Source organism: Lathamus discolor, chromosome 3 (assembly GCF_037157495.1).
Source record: "Lathamus discolor isolate bLatDis1 chromosome 3, bLatDis1.hap1, whole genome shotgun sequence".
Lineage (NCBI taxonomy): Eukaryota > Metazoa > Chordata > Aves > Psittaciformes > Psittacidae > Lathamus > Lathamus discolor.
In genome coordinates this window covers 106726421-106745978 of record NC_088886.1, presented here as the reverse complement: position 1 = coordinate 106745978, position 19558 = coordinate 106726421, and the positions used below count along the sequence as shown (strand labels likewise).

The 19558-nt window shown below is 45.7% G+C and overlaps 2 long non-coding RNA genes across 2 annotated transcripts; both read left to right on the top strand.

The window, feature by feature from the left end:
• The first annotated feature begins 5194 nt into the window (after positions 1-5194).
• On the top strand, positions 5195-17548 carry LOC136011171 (uncharacterized). The gene is made up of 5 exons (XR_010611258.1): positions 5195-5530; positions 9171-9275; positions 11433-11749; positions 12909-12981; positions 17009-17548. It is a non-coding gene; the product is annotated as an uncharacterized LOC136011171 (long non-coding RNA).
• Positions 17549-17924: 376 nt separating this feature from the next.
• Positions 17925-18876, top strand: LOC136011170 (uncharacterized). The gene is made up of 3 exons (XR_010611257.1): positions 17925-18074; positions 18330-18559; positions 18842-18876. It is a non-coding gene; the product is annotated as an uncharacterized LOC136011170 (long non-coding RNA).
• Positions 18877-19558: the final 682 nt, after the last annotated feature.

Below are 19558 nucleotides of genomic sequence, written 5' to 3'. Positions count from 1 at the left end.
ATCTGTTTAGGAAAATAAGCATTAAAAGTTACAAGATGGATTGCCCACACACAGATCTTCAAGGGCTGGAGGGAAAGACTGTGGGGGGAATATTGCGACCAAGAGGAGGCTGAAAGAATAAGTCAGTAATACGTGTGGAAGTGAAAGGTGGCTGGACCATTCATTCCCATTATGAAGAGGTACACTACCATTAATAATCATTTTAACAAGAGCTGGCCTGAGCTAACAGGTCTGGGCTGCATTTCTGGAGAGTGAATTTTTATTTAATAATAATAATAAAAAAAATACCATGCATCCAAATGAGAAGGTACATTCGGCTCACTTCTCCTACCTGGTATTTATTACTGCTTCACCTGCCTTGAAATAGGAACATTTATTTGGCTAACACATATTAAAAGGGCTGTGCATATCGTATTTCCTTTCCTACAGCACTCAAACCCAAGAATACTTTGACTTTAAGCTCCAAAAGTGTCGGTTTCTGAGCAGCTATAACCTTTCCAAGGAGGAAAGGACTGCATCGCCTGGATGAAAGCATCTCACCATCAGAAATCCCACGTTTCTAAGGTGGGTTGTACAAGTCTCGGAGGCTGCACAGTAAGACTGGAGTTTGCCAAAACCTCTGATTTTGCTCAGGTGGGTTTGTGTAGCCGTGGCTTGTTGAGAAAATCAGTGGAGCGCAGGTTCAGGAGATGGAGCTTTGCTGAGGATTTTATCCACAAAACCACATCTTTTAAAATAGGTTATGCATTCCTTTTTAAAGGAATACATGAATAAAAACCTTTGAGTCCTTTATGAAGCAGCCAACAGGAAGAAAGCATTTAATTTTGCTGATTTAAGGGAACAAGGAAATCAGCTGTTAACCAAGCACTCTTCATCTACTTGATTTCTGGGGAAAAAAAGCAGCAAGGCAAAAAGCCAAACTTAAGACAGGGATGTTTGGGCTGCAGGCTAGGAGCTAACTGAGGCTGACTGGTACAATCCCTGCTCCAGCCATTCTGGAATGTGGGCACGGAGAGGCATGGGAGGCCTCCCTGCTCTTACATGTGCCAAAAGCATCCATGCACCACGATATAAGCACCTTTCTCATGGTGTGCCAGTGTTTGTGTCCACACATGCAGGACAGCGGCATACAGTCATCTACGCATGGAGCAAGTCCTACTGATGGGGGTGGGCTGTGGCACCTCGAAAAGATTCAAAAGGGCATAGAGGAGAGAGAATGGGCAGCTCTAAGCTAAGGTGTTCACTTAGATGTGAATGTTGCAGGTGAAATACCTCTGACAATGAGGAAAGGATTGGCAAACTCTGGAGAAGAACCACTCCAGGGAACTTCTTATGCCATGGTGGTATCAGAGCACTCTTAGTCTCCGGGCAACTGATATGGCATCCTGCAGGTTGGGATGCTCTACAGGAGGGTTCTTGTCTATAGACAGACCTATTTGATACATTGAGATACTTGGATTTGGACACAGTTCAGATCTAACAATTCTGTGGGCCGTCCCTGTTTGTTTTATGCTGCTGGTGATGTGATTCCAAAGTGAACTTAGCCAGTTTGTCCTCAGGAAAGTGCTATATTTTTTAATTAATGCAGAAAAAAAAAGAGTGAGAACACAGTATCAGCTGGGCTCCTGCTATGTCTGACACCTTCATCTTCCTCTCCTGATGCTGCTTGGCCAGACTGTCTGGTAAACATATTTCATGTTTCCTTCTCTAGATGTGCTGGGATAATTGATGCTTGCCTCCGGCCAAGCGCAGGGTGTCACACCTGGGAAGGCATTTTGAAAGATGGTTGAAGTGGAGCCTCCACACCACAGGAGCCACGTGCGGGACACCAATAGCAACCCCCTTATTTTGGGTAAATAAGTCTCTTCTTTCTGGCAGTGCAGCTCGTTTCTCTCTTTGGACCCCATTACTGGAGTATTGCACTTCCAGAGGTGACTCACCGTTGCAAGGACAATGTTTAATCCAGCTGAAGAGATGGGCATTTTGAGTAGTGCCAGGCACCTGTTCTTTGGAAACGAAGGTGATCCTAAGTGCCAAGGGACAGAGACAGCTTGCTTTCATTAGTCACTGTTAAGATCTCAGTCCCCATATCTCACAAAGGCCGGGAGAGGTTGAGGATTTGCTATTTTCACAGTGTCACAGCAGTGGATGCTACAAGCTCAATATCTGATGGGAAAAGGAGAGCAGAGGAGCTATCTCCCTGGAGGAACCAAGGAGATGGGGAGATAGCTTCTCCTCATTTAACTGACTTGAGATTTCCTGCCTTTAACTGAGCCACTTCAACCATCTTTCGAAATAGACCCCCTCCTGTGGTAGAACCTTTGTTTTGCCTTTAGAGGGGGACATAGAGAAATTCCTTCTTGCAGTGTTTGCCCCAAAATTTGGGGGATTTGATACTTCAAGAGTACAAACCTAATGGCAGGGGACAGGCAGACAGGTGCTGATGTATGAACATGGAGCCAGATCCCACATGCCTTTTCGGCTTAGGAAATAAGAAAAAACTTAAATTACTGAGATTTCAGTTTCCTCTCTGATGATCCACAGCCCTGCCCTCTCCATACCCCCACCTTCTGCCTCATACCTGCTCTTTCCATCCCAGAGATTTTGGAAATGTGGATCCATCTGCTTCTTTCTGATAGAAAGATAGTGTATCGCAGGCAACGCAGGCAGGGCCCTGGCGGAGCTGCAGCATTAATTAATGGTAATCCCTTAATCCTAGGGTGATGGGAAAGACCGCGTTGGCCAGTTTGTCCTCTTGTGAGCGTAGAGAAGTGTCAGACCTGTAACAAGACTGCCTGTCCAACGCTGCACCAGGCACAAGAGGTGGGTTTTTAAACTCTGATTATCCATACTGGAATAACTAGTTGTTATCATGGGGGTTCCCTTCCGCCCGTTGTCATAATCTGGTGAGACCACATTTGCTACCTAAAAAAAAAGAGAGAGAGAGAAAAACTATGTATTTTGCAATTTTAAGGGGAATTAGGAGTGGAGTTTGCTGGGACAGGTTTTCTGCCCTTCTGTCCTTCCCCCCGGCATCAACATTTTTATTCAGAAAGGAGCCCCGAGTGCCAAAAAGCACCATTTCACTCGCACAACTTACTGTGTTTGATCTGGAATTTTCCTGAATGCTATCATCCAGTTGATCAAAACCATTCAGCTCTCAGCTGTCCTACACAAAAATGTGTTCTTTTTTTCTTTTAATTTTGCACATTTCAGTTCTTCAATACCAGTAAGAGGCAACAGGAGAAAACCTCAAGATCGTGTAATTCCCAGAGAAAATTGCATTTGGATGAAGAGGTTTTTGCTTTTCCCCCCAGAATGGTAGTTTGAATACAATTTTAAAAAGAAATATTGCCCAGTTTTGCTTCTGATGGTGTCTGTATTTCCTTCTCCAAAAGGAAAGCACCCAGTCCCAGCACAGGCCAGGAGGCACAATTGGGCCATGAATATTGAGGCCACAGTGACACAACCTACATCCTTACCTCTCCTATTTCCCACAGGCAAACACTGAGCTTTCAAAATCACCAACGCAGTAGGAAACAACAGGGCAGTGTTTTGATGGCCTAAATTTCATCTGAGTCACCTTAGCTGTGCCTTTCTTCTCTTTAATTTGCTCCTGTTTTGTTATAGTGCCTGCTACTGCACTTCCCATTGTAACTCAGCCTTGGGTAAAGGCCAGTATTAAGCATGCTTGAGACTCCAAAGGATCTTGTTGACATTTTATGTTGGGTTCTGGCGCAGGGTTGAATTTTATCCCTGGATCATGCTGACCTGGAATTCAGCATGTGATGCAGGTCTGCCCAGGCTGGATGCTCACATCATTCTGGGCTGTGATAAAGTCAAGACTAGCAAACCAGAGCACACAAAGGAGGGTAATGTTATCTTACAATGTGAAACTCCTTGGAGTGTCTCACACCCTCTCCAAGCACACTCGATGCTTCCTCTTGTAGTGCCTTCAACACAGTGGTCTGAGTCCTCCTCCCAGCACTCCCTGCCCCTTCCCTATGCTCCTCAGGAGGGAAGGATTTACCATGGGTTTGCCTGGGTGTAACATTTAGGAGGGCTTTCACTTTTTCCCAGAATCAGCAGAGTTGTAGAAAAACTAACACCTGGGTTTCAAATTAAAAATTAAGACTAATAACATTCCTATATGTGTCATTAAAAAACTCCTGGGTTAAACAAATATGGCACATTTCCACACACCCAAGAGTGCTATTCTGGGTCTAGTGAAACTTCTTCCTCTAATGCAGAAAAGTATGAATATTTCTGCAAAGCACTCTCTTTAATAAATTCATCTCTGCTGTAAACACCATCCATTTCTGAGGGTCTCTAAGCAACTGCTGTTGGGGTCAGTCCTGTCTCCAGCCTTCATTTGCTGCTCAGCTGCACAGAGGCAAGCCAGGATGGGTCAACAGGTGAGGTGTAATTCCAGCTAAGGCCATTTAATTGAGTGGATCTTGCTGCTGGAGGATAAAAAGGGAAGACCTGAGCAGTAGTATGTTAGTGATGTGCTGCTGGGATGGTGAGGGCTCTTCTTTGTTGGGCCTCTGTTATGAGGCTTCTCCAGAAATAACCCCTGTCTGTATTTAAGGCTAGTGTTTACTACCCTCCTGAGTTTTAACTTTTCCTTTATTTTGAGAGCTAAAAGGCTTTCTGGCTGTGCTTTCTGCACCTTTTCTTTAGTAACACAGGAGAAGGTTTTGAGGAGGTAGAGCCTGTCTTTTCATCAGCTGTTAATACAGCCAAGGGCACCAGCTTTTCTTTCATTTTGGTGCTTGAGTTTCCTTATCTTGTAGTGCTTGGAGCAGTCTTTTGGTGTATGAAAGCTGCACATAGAATGAGTGGGAAGTCAGGAAAGATGCCTGTTTCTGTGTAGTAATAGAAACAATCCTCCATAGTGGAGGAGCATAGGTGGTATGATATGTGCTGGGATGTGGATAAAACCACAGCTGTGTTTAGCCTTAGTTTTATATTACTTTGGATAGATGAACCAGAAAAGGAAAGAAATGAAAAAAGGAGCCAAACATGCATGAAAGTTAGAGATGGAAAAGACCTAGGTCATCTACTCAATACCACCCTGCCACCAGATGATTGCTCCTGAACTGAAATCTCTGCTTGGAGTTGTGGCTGTGAATATATTAACCTTTAAAACAATAGTATTAAAATGTTATATATTTTCTTTAACCCAGATGCTGAAAACCTGGTAAAAGTGACGTGCAAGTTGTGCCTGAGCAAGTGGTCCCTCAGGAAATATTTGTGGGGGTTCTTTGTGAAGGAGCACTCAGCCTGCTGCAGTTCACTTGAAGATGGTGTTGACCTGGAGCTCAGATGGCCAGCTCTTGACCTAGGGAACTGTGCTGTGTCCTGCCAGGGCTTTGTGAGAACCAGTGTAGCAAAGTCAAAGCCATCAGGGCCCCTGCAGCAGCAACCCTGTGATTGCACTGGTCCTGCCGTACCCAGGGCTGCTCTCTGGTCCATCCAGAGAACAGCTCATGAGAGTACAAGGAGAGGAAAAAGTGTTGCCTTGCAGGTATGTGGTTATTATTTTAACCTCTCATGGATGGTAATTAAATGATACTCTGGAGCTGAACTGTAGAGGTCCTGGGTAATTTCAGCTCCTGCTTCCGCGGCTGTTTCCTAGAGGTGGAAGGCAGGGAAATCTTTCTTTATCTTACCTCATTTCAAAGCAGCATAGAAACGATCAAGGGAATGTGTCTCCTTGAGTTTGGTCAGTGCCAAGGAAGGCACATCAATAGCAGTGATTGCCTATGGCTTTCAAAGTGGTGCTCTCAAATTTCTGTCAGTGTTTTTGACTACGTTTCATAGGCAAGAGGACTGGGACACATCTACTGTATCTAGTAGACAATGCCTTATCTACTAAGTTTTTCTTCCCTCCCTCTGCTGCTGGTATGGTGCTTCAGTTTTAGCTGGCTGGAAACCTTTTTCCAAAGGCAACAGATTGGTAGACCAGGTCTACTTTGGAAACCAGGCTCTGTTTTTTTGGGTTTTTTTTTTAATTATTTTTTTAATCTTCTGTTTGGACTGTTGTCTGCTGCTTTTCTGAGTTGTTCAGGAAGTTGCAACACAAAGAGAGATGTACTATTATTATTGGTGGTTGTTGTTCCTAAGTCTTTATTGATTTTTTATGAAAGGAATAATAACAGTGTGCATGAGGTATCCAGCTAACAAAAGAGGTCCTGCAGTACTCATCTCGAATTAAATATATAGAAGCAGAATCCAACTGGGATATTGACAGGCAAATACAAAGCTTTGTGATTCAGTGTAGTGCTGGAGTGAAAGCAGGACTTTGCCTTGCCACAGCCCACCTTGGGGACAGAGGCAGCATTGTTTGTTCTTCTCTGCAGCTCATTGAGAGACGCGTCCAAAACATCTTTGCTTGTGGCCAGAAATAAGTATGTTACCAGTAGGAGGGAGCTGCTACCTGAGGCTTGACTTTGGGCTGACTCGTGCTAGCTTAGAGGGGATGGGGTTGGGAAATCTGGGATGCCCTCATGGCACCAGAGTGGGGTTTGACCTATCCCCTTGTAATGCAAGAAGGTAACTCAATCAAATTGCTGTGCTTGAGCTCGCCCTGCAATAAGAGCAGATGAACATGTCTGTTTCTGTAGAGGGTTTCTGACAGCCATTTCTTGTTTGTCTGGGTTTCTGGTGTGCATCAGCTCAGGACATCCTGCCTTTCAGCAATAAAAAGGCCATGAGGAGGGAAAGCAAAGAGAAAATGTGTAAATCTGATCCCCGTGGTTGTGTTTTTGTTTGGGTTGGTTGTTTGGGTTTGTTTTTTTCTTCCTACTGTATTAACCTGCCAACTCTTTGTTGGTGGTTGGTGCTTCCAAAGCAGGGATGGATCAGCAGAGAAGGATGTGAGGAACCAACTTTGACATTACAGCTGCTCTGAACTCCTTCCAATTTAAGCTGACCCTAATAGAGGGGTTAGAAAAGCTCATTCTCCTTTTTTCCTTTTCTTCCCTTACTTCCACATGTTCTCATGTGGGCCAGAATGTAACCCACAAGAATGATCATGTTTCTGCTGTTCCACCTGGGAGAAGAAGCTACCAGCTGCAACATGAAACTGTGTCACAGTCTTTGTAGGTTTGTTGCCCGATCCTCCCTCAAAAAAGACTGAGAAATTCAAACAAGGCTCAAATAATGCTGTAATGTCAGAGTTTGTCTCTCTCTTGACTTTACAAGGAATTCCCGAGCATGATATTGAATCACAACCATCTCTGCTCTTAAATCATTTCCTCTAGCAAAACATCACCCCATAGAAGAAGTCCCTTCAGCAAAGACAAAAATGAAAGCACTTATTGGTTTCAAAAGATCCCTCTGTGCCAGAATCAGTGAGAGAGAGAATGGAAGTGTTAGTGCCTCCGGCAATGCCTTCGCAAGGCTGTTTGTCATCCCAGCACAAGAAGAAGCTGAGCACGCACAAATATTAAACTAATATTTTTGGTGTTTGGTGAATTTTGATTGTCGGTTCATACCGCCTGAGGCAGCAAACAAGAATGAGATGTGATATCCTTAAGCTTTGTATTCATGGCTGAATGGATGCTCCTTTTATGTTTATTTATAAGTATGTATGACTCTTAGTATTGCTATTTATCTGTTGTGAGAGAGAGAGATGCTAATGGTAGCCAATAGCAGAACCCAACCAAAGCTGCCAGGTCAGGAAGCAAAATAAAGTGGTTTTGGTCCTCAAGATGCTGCCTACACTAAATTGATGATGTAGCAATTTACTGCTCAGTTGTGAATGGAGAGGGGGCTGAGGATGTAAAGGCAGGTTCACAGGAGACTCCACATTTCCCAGATCTCTGCAGTTTTGTGTTAAAATCCTTCATCCTACCTAGATGTGGAGCTAAAAAAAAACAAAACAAAACAAAAAAAAAAAGAAAGAAAAAGAAAGCTGAGAGCTGGTTAATCACCAGAAGGTCAAGGCTGGTCCTAAGGCTTTTGCACAGGTGCTGGATGGAAACCTGCCTGTCCTGGGTTCAGCAGTAGCAGTCATTTTTCTCCTTCTTAGGAGCTGGTGCAGTGCTGTGTTTTCGACTTTTGGCCTGGGTACAGTGCTGATAACACCAATGTTTTTTAGTTGGTGCTCAAAGGTTTAGTCTGTCCAAGGACTTTCTGAGCCTCATGCTCTGCCAGGGAGGAGGGGAGGCTGGGAGGAAGCAGAGACAGGACACCTGACACAAGCTAGCCAAAGAGGTATTCCATACCACAGCACGTCATGCCCAGGAGGTAACGGGGAGTTACCCGGAAGGGCTGGGACTGCAAGGTTGGAGAAGGTATCGGTCGGTGCTCGGCTGGGGGGAGCGGGGCAAGTTATCGGTCTGCTCGTGCTGAGGTGTTGTATACTTTCCCCTTGTTATTTCCTTTATCATTATTATCATTGGTGGTAGCAGTAGTGATTTGTGTTATACCTTAGTTACTAAACTGTTCTTATCTCAACCAGTGCGAGTTGCATTCTTTTCGATTCTCCTCTCCATCCCTCCGGGAGCAGGGGTAGGGCAAGAAGGGGGCAGTGAGTGAACGAGCTTTGTGGTTGGGTTTAAACCACGACACTGCCCTCTTCCTCTAGATTTGCTCTAAACCGGTGCTACCAGACTTGACTTTGAGGAGATGGGATGTGTTTTCTTTCCTTGGACAAACACTGAGGAAAACAAACGAGGTTGTCAACCTATGACCCTTCTGAAAAGATGAGGCCACCCTTAGTGCTCCAAATAGCCACACTGTTGGTTGAGATGTACTTTGCTGAGAGTGTACCAATTACGTGGGCTTTTTCAGAGCCTGCGAGTGGTGTGAGCTGTTATTTTCTTGAGAGAACAAGGAAGAGGCTGGGAGGTATGAGAGGTGATAGACAGCTTTGCAAGGAAACTGCAGTTAACCCAGAGTTAAATTTAACTCCCTGGGAACATCAGGAGCCAAAACCAAGTTTTGTGCATTGCAGCACATGAGGACAAGCACCCTCCCAGCTCACCACATGTGGCTTCACAGGGGGAATTTGTCCAGCCCTGTGCTTATTCAGCTCCAAGCTCCTTATGGGGAGATAGAAGAAAATTCCTGTGTTGTGTTCAATGCTCAAACCTGGGACAAAAATGAGCTGAATGATGAAGAGAAAGGATAAGAGATTCTCTTTTTGTTTCTCTTTTCAGCCATTTTGAGGATCCAAATTCCTGGCAATTTCTCTCAATGACCAGCAGCTCTGCCTTGTGTTGCTGACTCATAAACTGCTGCACGCTTCTTTGGCTGAATTCAGAGTAAGAAAAATATATGCATTGGCTTTGATCATGCAAGAAGTTCTTTTATAGAGGGCAAAGGGCAGCCAAAGAGAGGGGAGAAGCAAAAGATGTAGTGAGGAAGAAATAAAGATGAATGTAAAAGAGGTAAAACACAAGAAAGAAATACGTATTTGGGGCAATGGAGAGAAAAACAACCATCTGATCCAAGCCAAACAAATGAACAATATGATGAATGATGCAAAACTATGCACTGTGGTTGATTTCTTATTGTGGCAGTGATATTAACAATAAAATCAATATCAGTAGTTAGCTAGGCCTAATAACTACTCAGATCAGATTAGATTGATATTACTCCTCCTAATAACCTGCTATTGTTGCTATTGCACACTAGGTAGGGAAAAATATCATGTCTTTTAATTAAAACAGAGACTTCAGCAATTTTATTCACTTGTAGTCATAACTGGAGACGACTAGTCCATACCACAGCAATTAAATCTGTCCTGAAGGCTCTTATAAACGAAAATAAAGAGAGAATCCATTGAGAATCTTCTACTTGACAGCCTGGCACTATGTGCATGTGTGACAACCAGATGAAAGGCATAGAAAATTGAGGCAATTAAAACCAGGGCTTCCCTCAGCTTTGGACCACTCAAAAGCCCCAAAGTAGGCTTTGCAGCAATTTTTGAGGTTCCGACATCAAGTTTCACAGCTACATTTCATGCTGGAGCACAACCAAAGCCCTTCAGGTGATTGTTGAGGAAGGTTGTGTTGAAACGTCTGCCCCCAGATGAGACAGGTCAGGCTGTGGGTCACCACCTCCCCCTGGCTTCAGGTGACCGCTGTGCCCAGCATCTCACCTCAGAAACCCCCCTGGTGAACTCCTGGCCCCAATCAATGCGCTTCCATGAAAAAACGCCATCTTAGAGAAAACAGCATATTTAAAAGCAAAAGGCATGCTGAGTTTTATTGAATTTGTTCCAAACGGTTCTACATTCAATCACCCAGAAACTGTCTCCCTGCAGGCAACAATATCTTTTACTAACGAGTGTTTGCTGTACAAAATAGCTCACCTTGTATTTCACAAGTTCTTTGCTCTGACTCTGCACCTGCCCTGTGTTAGGGCTCCTTCCTGCTTTTCTTGTCTTTTGGGGCTTCTTCATGTTCGCAAAACTGTCTGCAAAGTGGGGATGATGGAAGGAAGGAGAAAAAAAACCAGAAGACATGAGGTCACTTCAGGTCTGAAATGGGGTGAGAAACGTGTTGTGTTCCTCTCAGATCTTGGCTCTGGGGGCTGGAGAAAGGCCCTTTGGGTTGTTCTCCTGACCTCTAAATAGAGCAAGTCATAGTACAGCATTTCTGCTGAGTTACAGCCTGAGTGTAGCCTCGTGTGCTGTGCTGCAAGGATACTTTTGGCTCCGTGGAGACTGTGTGTATTTGCCACACCAAATCAATGTGCAGGGTGCTTTGGCTTGCTCACACCTGATGCTCTGCTCCCACCAGCTGCTCCCATGGCTCTGCAGTGCAGTAAGGGTGCTGTGGAGGAGCAGGCTGTTCTGCACCAAGGCATTGCAGCCCACATGGCTGCCTTTGACCCTCTTCCACTGGTTGTCTCCTTGGTTTGGGTTTCCTTGTTTTGGTTTGTTTTGCTTTTTGGGGGTTTTGTTTGTTTGTTTTTGTTGTTTTTAAGCAACTGAAATAATTTTTGAGCATGAAATTTGCTCCCCTCTGTCTCTCCTCCCCCGTCGCTCCCCTCCTCAGTTGTGGCTGCAGTCTCCAGTGTTGCACCCAGGGGGCTGCTGAATGCCTCTCCTGCACTGAGGCAGGGATTTAAATCCAGCATTGGAGCAACTTTGCCAAAGCGAGATGAAAAACCTGACTAATCAATTTGGTGTGCTGAGCATGGGTTAAGTGAGATGTCTGCCTTGTGTCTGTCAGGTGACAAACATCTGCAGAGGGGAGAGCTGGAGGAGCAGGCTGCCCCTCTTCCAGCCCCTTTCATGCCTGTGTTTTTGGAAACAGGAGCTTTGGAGTTTGTCCATCTCACAGAGCTGGAAGAGGAGTCCAGGAGGGAAAGAGAGAGAGTCTTTGAATTTCTTCCCTTAAATCATAAGTCACTCTAATTGTTTTCTTCTTCTATTTTCTCCTTTTCCTTTCACTGCCTCCCTTCGAATCAAGGATTTATCTTCACTGGCACATGTATGCAGGGCTACTGCAGACAGCGTTGTCTAGCAAAACACCTGCCAAGTGAGTAGGTGCTGATGCTGCTGCCAAGCCACTCTCTGCACCTCCAGGACCCTCCCTTCCCACCTGTGCCCTGTGCAAAACAGTATCTCCCACCTCACTCCCATCAATCAAGGTGCAAGATTTTATTAACAAAGCTGCTCAGACGAGCAAGAAGGATGGAGCAAGGGGGAGAAAAACACCCTGAAGAGACTGGGAGGCAGGAGTCAACTAACCTGAAGTGAAGGAGGAAAGCCTGCAGGATTCCCAGTGTAAGTAAGTTCTGGGGGGCTGTACTGATGTCCTGTCTTGACTGCATCCCAAGGTGGGATGCTGAAGGACAGCACACATGAAACAAGACAGATCATACTCCAAGGTCAGCTAGCAGCCATGGCTGGATCTTGCCATGCTGTGATTTTACAATTAAATATCCCCAAACTTTCCCTGTCCTGCCAAACCCAGGTGTAGCTGTCGTCCCAGCACAGACAGTGCCCCAAAAGCTTCAGGGTGTGGGTGAAAGGATGCTCAGAAAGCATCTGCATGGGCACTCACCCCTGAATCTACTCTCACATTTTTGCCAGAGTGGTAAATCTGCCCTGTGCAGGGACAGAGGTACCCTGCAGCTTGCCCCCTCCCCATGCAGCCATCCCTGCTGTATTGCTGCTGCCTCGTTTCAGCAGCCTGGTGACTGTTGGCAGTGCATCCAGCCTAAAAATAAAAAGACAGATTGTCCACTTCAGCTGTAATTACCGACTGAAAAGACCCAGTGGGAAAAGAAGGGGCGGGGGATGTGGCAGGGAGGGCAGAGAAGGAAAAGAAGGAAAGAAGAAAGCAAGAAAGAAACTCATCCTTGAACAGGTTGCATCAATCATCCAGGTTGCTGCCTGTGCAAGGTCCCTCTCTGGTTCCCGGGAGGGATAACTGCATTCTGCGCTGGGAAAGCATCAGCTGAACCCATGGCTTCCTTGAGGCACAGAGAGAGGGGTTCCACCCTGACTTACCCATCCACCCCAGATTATTTGTCCCCCCTATGCCTGCCATTCCCCAGCAAGCAAGGCTGGCTGGGGTTGCTTTACACTGCCTTGTGGCCAGGCAGGCTCTTTTTCAGGTAGCATCAGCCCTGGCCTGTACCCATGTGCAAAGCTGTTGGCAAGTGCACATGGAGGGGAGTACTTCTTCTTATCAGGAACCTGGACTAAAATACACATGAATACTAGATCCACAAGAAATTTTGTTTGGGCTTTTTTTGCCACCCTTCTCACCCCATATGTATCGAATTTGCTGTCTCCATTTCTCTGGAGTCTTTAAATGTCATCCTCCCCACCAACTGGGTCCTATTTGTAGAGCTGTGGTTTGGCTTGTATTTGTTTCTTTGGCTTTAAGTGTATCTGCCTCAACAATTGGAGAAGCTGATGCTCTTTGACTGTACAGAACCAGAGGGAACTGCAATGCCAGTGTTCCCAGCAGTACTGCCAGCCTGTGCCTTCCTTTTGCCCCAGACCTGGTGAGTAATGATGAATCTTGGGTGTCGGAGGTGGAGAGTGATGGAAGCTGTGGAAGCAGAAAGCAGTTTGGGTGACATTCCCAGAGTCACTGACATTTCTTGGCACTGCAGTAAGGTGTCAAAGGCAAGGATGGATCCTAGGGGAGTGGTGGCATGGGTCACTCAAAGGGTCACCAAGGAGAAAGCAGTGATGACCCATGGTAAGGGTAGTCCTGGGATTGCAACACTGGGACTCCCATGCCTGCTGCAAGATGGGTATGATGGAACGGCTCCACAGGGCCCCATGAGCCAGAAGTGCACCTTGGGGATGGTCACCTTGCCAGCTTCTGTTTTTCCACTTCCTCAAGCCTCCAGCACCCAGCAAGGCTTGAAAGACCATGTAGGAATCACTCCCTCAGAGACCCGACAAGCACTACAGCTGGCCAGAGACAGCATGCATAGCCCAAGCCTGTAGCTCAGGCTATAGTCTGTGTGCTGCCTCTCTTTAAAATGCCAGCAATGTCCTGTCGTTATCAGCTAATGCCCTCTAATGGGCCCATTAAACAGCTCTGTCTTTGCCTTGGCTTCTAATTCCCCCTCCCCTACTCATACTCAGGCGGCATTACCTGCTTCAGGAGATACGATTACACTACTTAATTCTTTCTAAATGACAGCGCTGAGCCAGCAGCAGAGAGCCATTCACCTCTACTTGGCCAAGCAAGACCCCTGGATGCTGGACAGAGGCTGGCAGTGGCAGGGAGAGACTCAGGTCTCACACCCAGTTTTCCCCTTCACTGCTGCAGCAGCAGGATGGGTGTCCGTGAGGGCATCTGCCTGTAATTATAGCAGATGTATAGCAAGTAGTCCCTCCATCCCTGGGAAGCAAAGGGCTCTTTGCTTTATCCCTATCGAAAGCAAGTCTTAACAACTGCTGTTGACCACAAGGTTTGCTGTCCCTCCAGCCTTGCCAGCCCAGATCTTTGCTCAGTGCTGGGGCAAAATCTGTGAAAATGAACAGGACAGCCAGGTGTCTATCGCTGGCCCTCTGTGCCTCTCCATCTAAATGTCTCTTAAAACACTTGAGGAACAGGGGCTGGAGTGACTAAAAATCGACTGCTTTTTGCTCAGTGCTTGGTTGGCTTTATCTGGAGTTTGGGGAAATTTTTAATAGCGCTGACTATTGATAATATGTCACTGGGAATTTGCTTAGCATTTCATGGCACAAGTGCTAAAAATACAAGGTCCTGATCCCCAGAGCGATTGGAAACATTGAGAGAAAGCAAACTCAGAGAAGTGGTAAGGTCCTGGAGAGATGAGGAGGTTCCAGGAGCACAGGCAAATGAGAAGGCTGCTGGAGAATGGGTCTGAGCAAGGCTTCTTGGGACCCAGAAGATAAAAGGGAGAGAAATGTGGGTCTGTCTGCACTGAAAGGCTGATGCAGCATTGTCATTTTGAGGCCCACCCACCACCTCATTTGCTTTTTTCCACTACCCTTTCCCTGAAGATGGGGAAAACATGGCTGTGGGGCTCTTTCTGCAGGTGGAACCTGTGGTGATAGTAATTTTGGTTATTCAGAGGAAGGCTAAAGGAGGATGTAGACAAGAGGAGCCACAGACCTGAGAGATGGTGAAACATGTGCACTGCTCTGTGTCCTATAGCAAAGGGTTATTTGTAGCATGAGACAATGACAGAAAGCCTTTAAGACAGTATGTTCCTTCCTGCAAACTTACTGTGCATTTTAGTCTGTTTTCTGTGTCAGTTTTTTTCCTAATGACCTCTGATATGGCAGGTGGGCCTTCATCTTCTCCGTTTCGTGCTGGGCTGTACACTTCTTGAGGTTTGTTTTCTTCCCTTTCCATGTTGCTCTGTTACAATATCATGCTGAGCTGCTAAACCCAGCTGCAGTTTTGACAGATGATGATGCACGATGATTTGACATTTTCATGAGCACTAAATACACATGCTTACCAATTTTAAAAGGGGAAAGAACCTTCCACTTCCACTCTCTCCTGGCTTGTTTTCTTTCTTTGGCTTCATTTTGAAGTTGATGAAAGATGCCATGTTAATGGCTCTTGAAACTGAAACCCTCTATTTAGCTGCTGAACAAGTGGGGCAAGGGAGCTGACCATGCATGCTGCTTCTCTGCTGCTTCTGCAGCAGGCTTCACTGCAATGGCAGTGCTGTCCCCAGCACACTCTCACTGTCGCTTTCTGCCTCGGCTGGTGCGACAGTGCCGCTCAGAAGGCGTCATCTGTGCCATTAGCCTCTCTCCCATCGCTCTGTGGCTCTGGATTTAGCACATGAAGCTTTAAATTTTTCAGGGCCACGCTGCTAGATGCTGCAACTCCTTCTTTGCAGCCAAGGCAGTGTTGCGCAATAATTTGAGAGAAGTGATCCTCTAGAGGATAGGGGAGATGGTTGACCCCAGAAGGAAGCCTATACTTGAAGCCTAATCTCCTGGCAGAGAAAGGATAGAGAAAAAGGTAGGAATACATTTAAGACAGTCAGCTCTTATATTCTGGGAGCTTTCATGCTGCAGTAGAAGAAGCCAAAGGGAGTTTTTCCTTCTATGTTGAATGGAAGAGGAATCAGGCTATTTATCCTTGATGAAATGCCAAGGAATGGTTGATTGTGTTTAGAAACAGTGAAAAGATATAATAGATAGTGCTTCCTGCTCCAAGGCAGGACAAGCAGTGCTAGTGAGTAGACCAGATCTGGTAACCATCAGCACACATCTTTTTTTGTGCTGTAACTGATGTGCCTCCAGTATCCACAGTGGATCTTGGGCTAGAGAAGAAAAATACTGAGGTCTATCGACATTTCTGCCGTCTGAAGAGCTAACTAACCATGCATTGGGATACTACAAAATGAGGAGTACTCTGGCATGGCAGATTGTAGAGGTCCCATTTCTGTAGGGTTGCTCTGGATAACACAGAGGGAGATGCTGCCAGTCAGTTATTGTACAGAAGAAAGGCAACCCTAATTCTGGGCCTGGTGGGGCTTGCCTAACCTTGGAAAGCCAGCTATGAAGGAGGTTTTCAAACTCCAGTCAAGACAGAGGCGAGCTTCAGGCTGCTATTTCTTGTATGAAAATGCCATGAACAGAAGGCAGCAAGGGTTTGCTGTGCCATCAGTTGTCAAATCAAGGTCAGCTGAAGGAAGAAGAAGGAGGACCTCAACACATATAGGGGAAATCCATCCGAGTCTGTACTCAGCACTTGCCCAGCTTCTGTCTAATGAAGTGCTGATCCTATTACCAGTGGATCTGAAGCAGTGTGAGATTGAAGGGGTTGGTTTACACAACCATGAAGTTGCCAATGTGAGGGCTCAGTTAAATCTTCTGGTGGGCTGCATCCAGTTGCATGGTGCTGGGGCTGCAGCTGTTATGGAGGAGATGCATTTTGGCCACATCCTGGCATCTCACAAAAGTTTGGTCTTCAAGAACAGCAGGCACAGTATGGAAACTCTCCTCTTCCCTTGGTTTTTTTTTTTTTTTTGTGGGTTTCTGTGTTTGGTTGTTTTGTTTTTTTTAATTAAACCCCAAACAGGTGAAAAAGAAAACTTCATTCAGGGAAAGCAGATGCTTTCTCACAACACATTAATTTTAAATGCAGGTGGAAAATCTATTTTTTATTTTCCATTTTATTTTTATTTTCCATTTTCTTTTGGGACCATTATCAACCCATCACAGTTACACTTCAGCAACTGTGCTTTGTTCAGGCTGTAAGTTCCTTGGGACAGGACTGCCTCTGGTACACAAACCAGGGGTTTAATTAAATGTACACCCTGTACATTTGTGTAAATAAAATAAGCAGCCTTGTAGAAGTAGTCACTAGTTTCGTGCTGCTTCAGGCACTTGTGGAAAGGAAAGGGTTCGCACCGTGGGTCTGCTCTCCACCAGCTGGCATGCAGATGTTGATGTGCTTGCTGCCACCTCAAGGAAAACAAAGGTGCATCCTTCACTCATTAATAGTTTGCATTGAAAATTGGAAGTGCCATGTAAATCCTAAATGCATTATTGTTTTATGCTTTTTTATTATTATAATAGAGCAAGAGGAGCGGCAGCAAGTGGGAGCAGCACACCATCCCCGTTCACAGCCATCATGGCATCTCATTGAGAAGATAGTCTTGCCTATGCTTGCCACCCACTTTTGCTTGCATGGGAAACACTGACCTATGACATTGCAATGAGTGAGAAAGGACAGGAGGGAGACCAGGTGTGAGAAAAGCATGCACAAGCAATCAGGTAGTATTTTCCTTTACTAGTCACAGAAATTAATGCCTCCTGAGGCATGAAAGGGAAAAATCCAGAGGATTTGATCTTGCCTGCCACTTACATCTTTTCCCAAGAGCAGCATTCCCCTCCACCTCTTGGACCCTCAGCAGCTGGACACCACCTCGATGTCCCTTTCTCCACACTGGGCCTTGGGGCAGGAGCTAATGGTGTGTTGTATGACTGTGTTTGAATGTCAGCCCAGGGGAAAATAATGGGCATGGAGGAGCAGAAGCAAAAATCCTTGAATAGAGAAAAAGAGCTGCTGCTAGAGACAGCAGTCCTGATGGTCTGGAAGAAGAAAGTACAACAAAAGGGGAAAATTTTTGCAGGCAACCTGACTATGCTTTTATCAGGGCCCTCTTCATCTCGATCCTATGTTCTCTGATGAAAAGAGCTGTCGGGTGACTCTGACACGCACCATCCTGCTCCATGGGAAGAACACATCTTAATTAGTATCAGGGCTGAATGGATGGGCAAACTCCGCTGCCGACGCAGCGCCCACCCTTACAGTCCTCTGAGGTTTTCAGTCAGCAGCTTGTGGTGAAACTCTCCTTTTTATTCCAAATCCAGGGCAGAGCACGGTTGGGCACCAGCAGGAGAGGTGGCCAAATGGGAGCCCATCTGGGTAGGAGGCAGTGGCAAAGATGTGGCCATTCATTTCTCACCAAGGTGTCCTGCCAGTTGCACACAGGAACCCTTTGCATGGGAAAATTGTCAGGGAACAAACCCAGCTCCTAATCTGCTCCTCAGGACACTCCCAAGCCCCCTCAGCACAAGTGATGCCAGGGAGAACACCAGGGGTACTGGCCCTGCATCAAGCAACCAGCAAAGGGCACAGGTAGGTAACAGCTACCCAAATGATGCCTCCATGTTGGTTTTTTTTAGCCCTGGTGATCTGGGGGCAATGCATTTGTTTGGGAGATTTGAACAGAAGTGGCAACAGATGCACTGTGTAATAAAAATGTGAAAGCCACTATTATGCTTTCAGGAAGAGAAAAGAGAGCAGAAAAACTGCAGGCATCAGAGATAAACACACGCAAAATTGTGGAAAGGCAATATTTAATAGCTCACCAATCACATTCTCATTTCCAAGGTACATTACCTCTAGAGCTGAATTAACTATAGAATCTTTAAAAAGAAAAAAGAAGAGAAAAGAAAAAGAAGAAGAACAAAACCAAGCACCTACCATCACCAAAAAAGAAAATACTGGCTGCTGCCCCTCCGTTAGGAGAGCTCTCCTAATGCATCTCCCCCTTTAGGCATCGTGGGGCAGTTGTTGTTCAGCATCGCCTGGCAGTCTCTTCCTGATGGCTGTGCCCAGGGGTAAGTCACTCTGCTGCTTGCAAGGGCTATGCTGCGTGCCTGGAAAGCGAAGTTGGGCAGTGTGTTTTTGGAGCCTATCAATAAGGGCCGTTTTACCCTTTCCACCTGACTGTTTTTGCTAGCACAACCCCAAATCTAAAGAAACTCCTGGAACTTGATGGAGGGTGGGAAGAGGCAATAGTAAAGGGCAGTTATGGGAGCTTCTTAACACCAGCTTCACCTGTAAAGACTGTAACAGGGTGAAATCAAGGTCTATCTAGACCACTATATTTTCCTCCACAGTTGCTATAGGCATATTTTTAGAGAAGAATAAAACCAAGCACGCTGATGTGACTGGTCCTAATCTGCTCATCTTCACATCCCTGTGCCATCGCTTGTTATCTCCTTCAGCAGTGGAAGTTATTCCCTTTCCCCTGTGCGTGAGACAGAAAAGCCAGTTCCCTCAGCAATGGGCAAGGTTGGCATTGATGTACTAAAGCTGCTATGGATCAGCTGGACTGCAGGTCTCATTCTCCCCTGGCTATCAGTATCTATCTGGTGGGTCTTTTACAGCTGTGTTGTGGGACCCTCTTGTTCTGCACTAATATCCCACTAAGTACAATAGGACTTGTGAATAGGCCTTTTAGGCACTGCATTAATACTACAAATAAAGAAAGAATAACCATCCCTAAATGGAATAGCCCTTTCAAGGAGGTATTACCTTTAATCATTTTTAAATTCGTGTAAGGCAACCTGGAATTACCTACAAAGGACTCTCTATAAAGCCAGATTGTATAGCATTTAATACGTATGCTTTTAGCCCTCTCTTTCCTTATTTTCTTGTACTTAGATAGACTTTCCTTTAGAGGACTTGATTTTTTTTATCATTTCCAAGTGTCTGCGCTGGCTCAAAAGTGACTCAGTACTTGATCAATACCTCTGGTAGCTGTTGGTACAGCCACTGATGGGAAGCCAGTAGAGAATTATTCAGGTGAAAGCCTCCATGAAAAACCAGCCAGA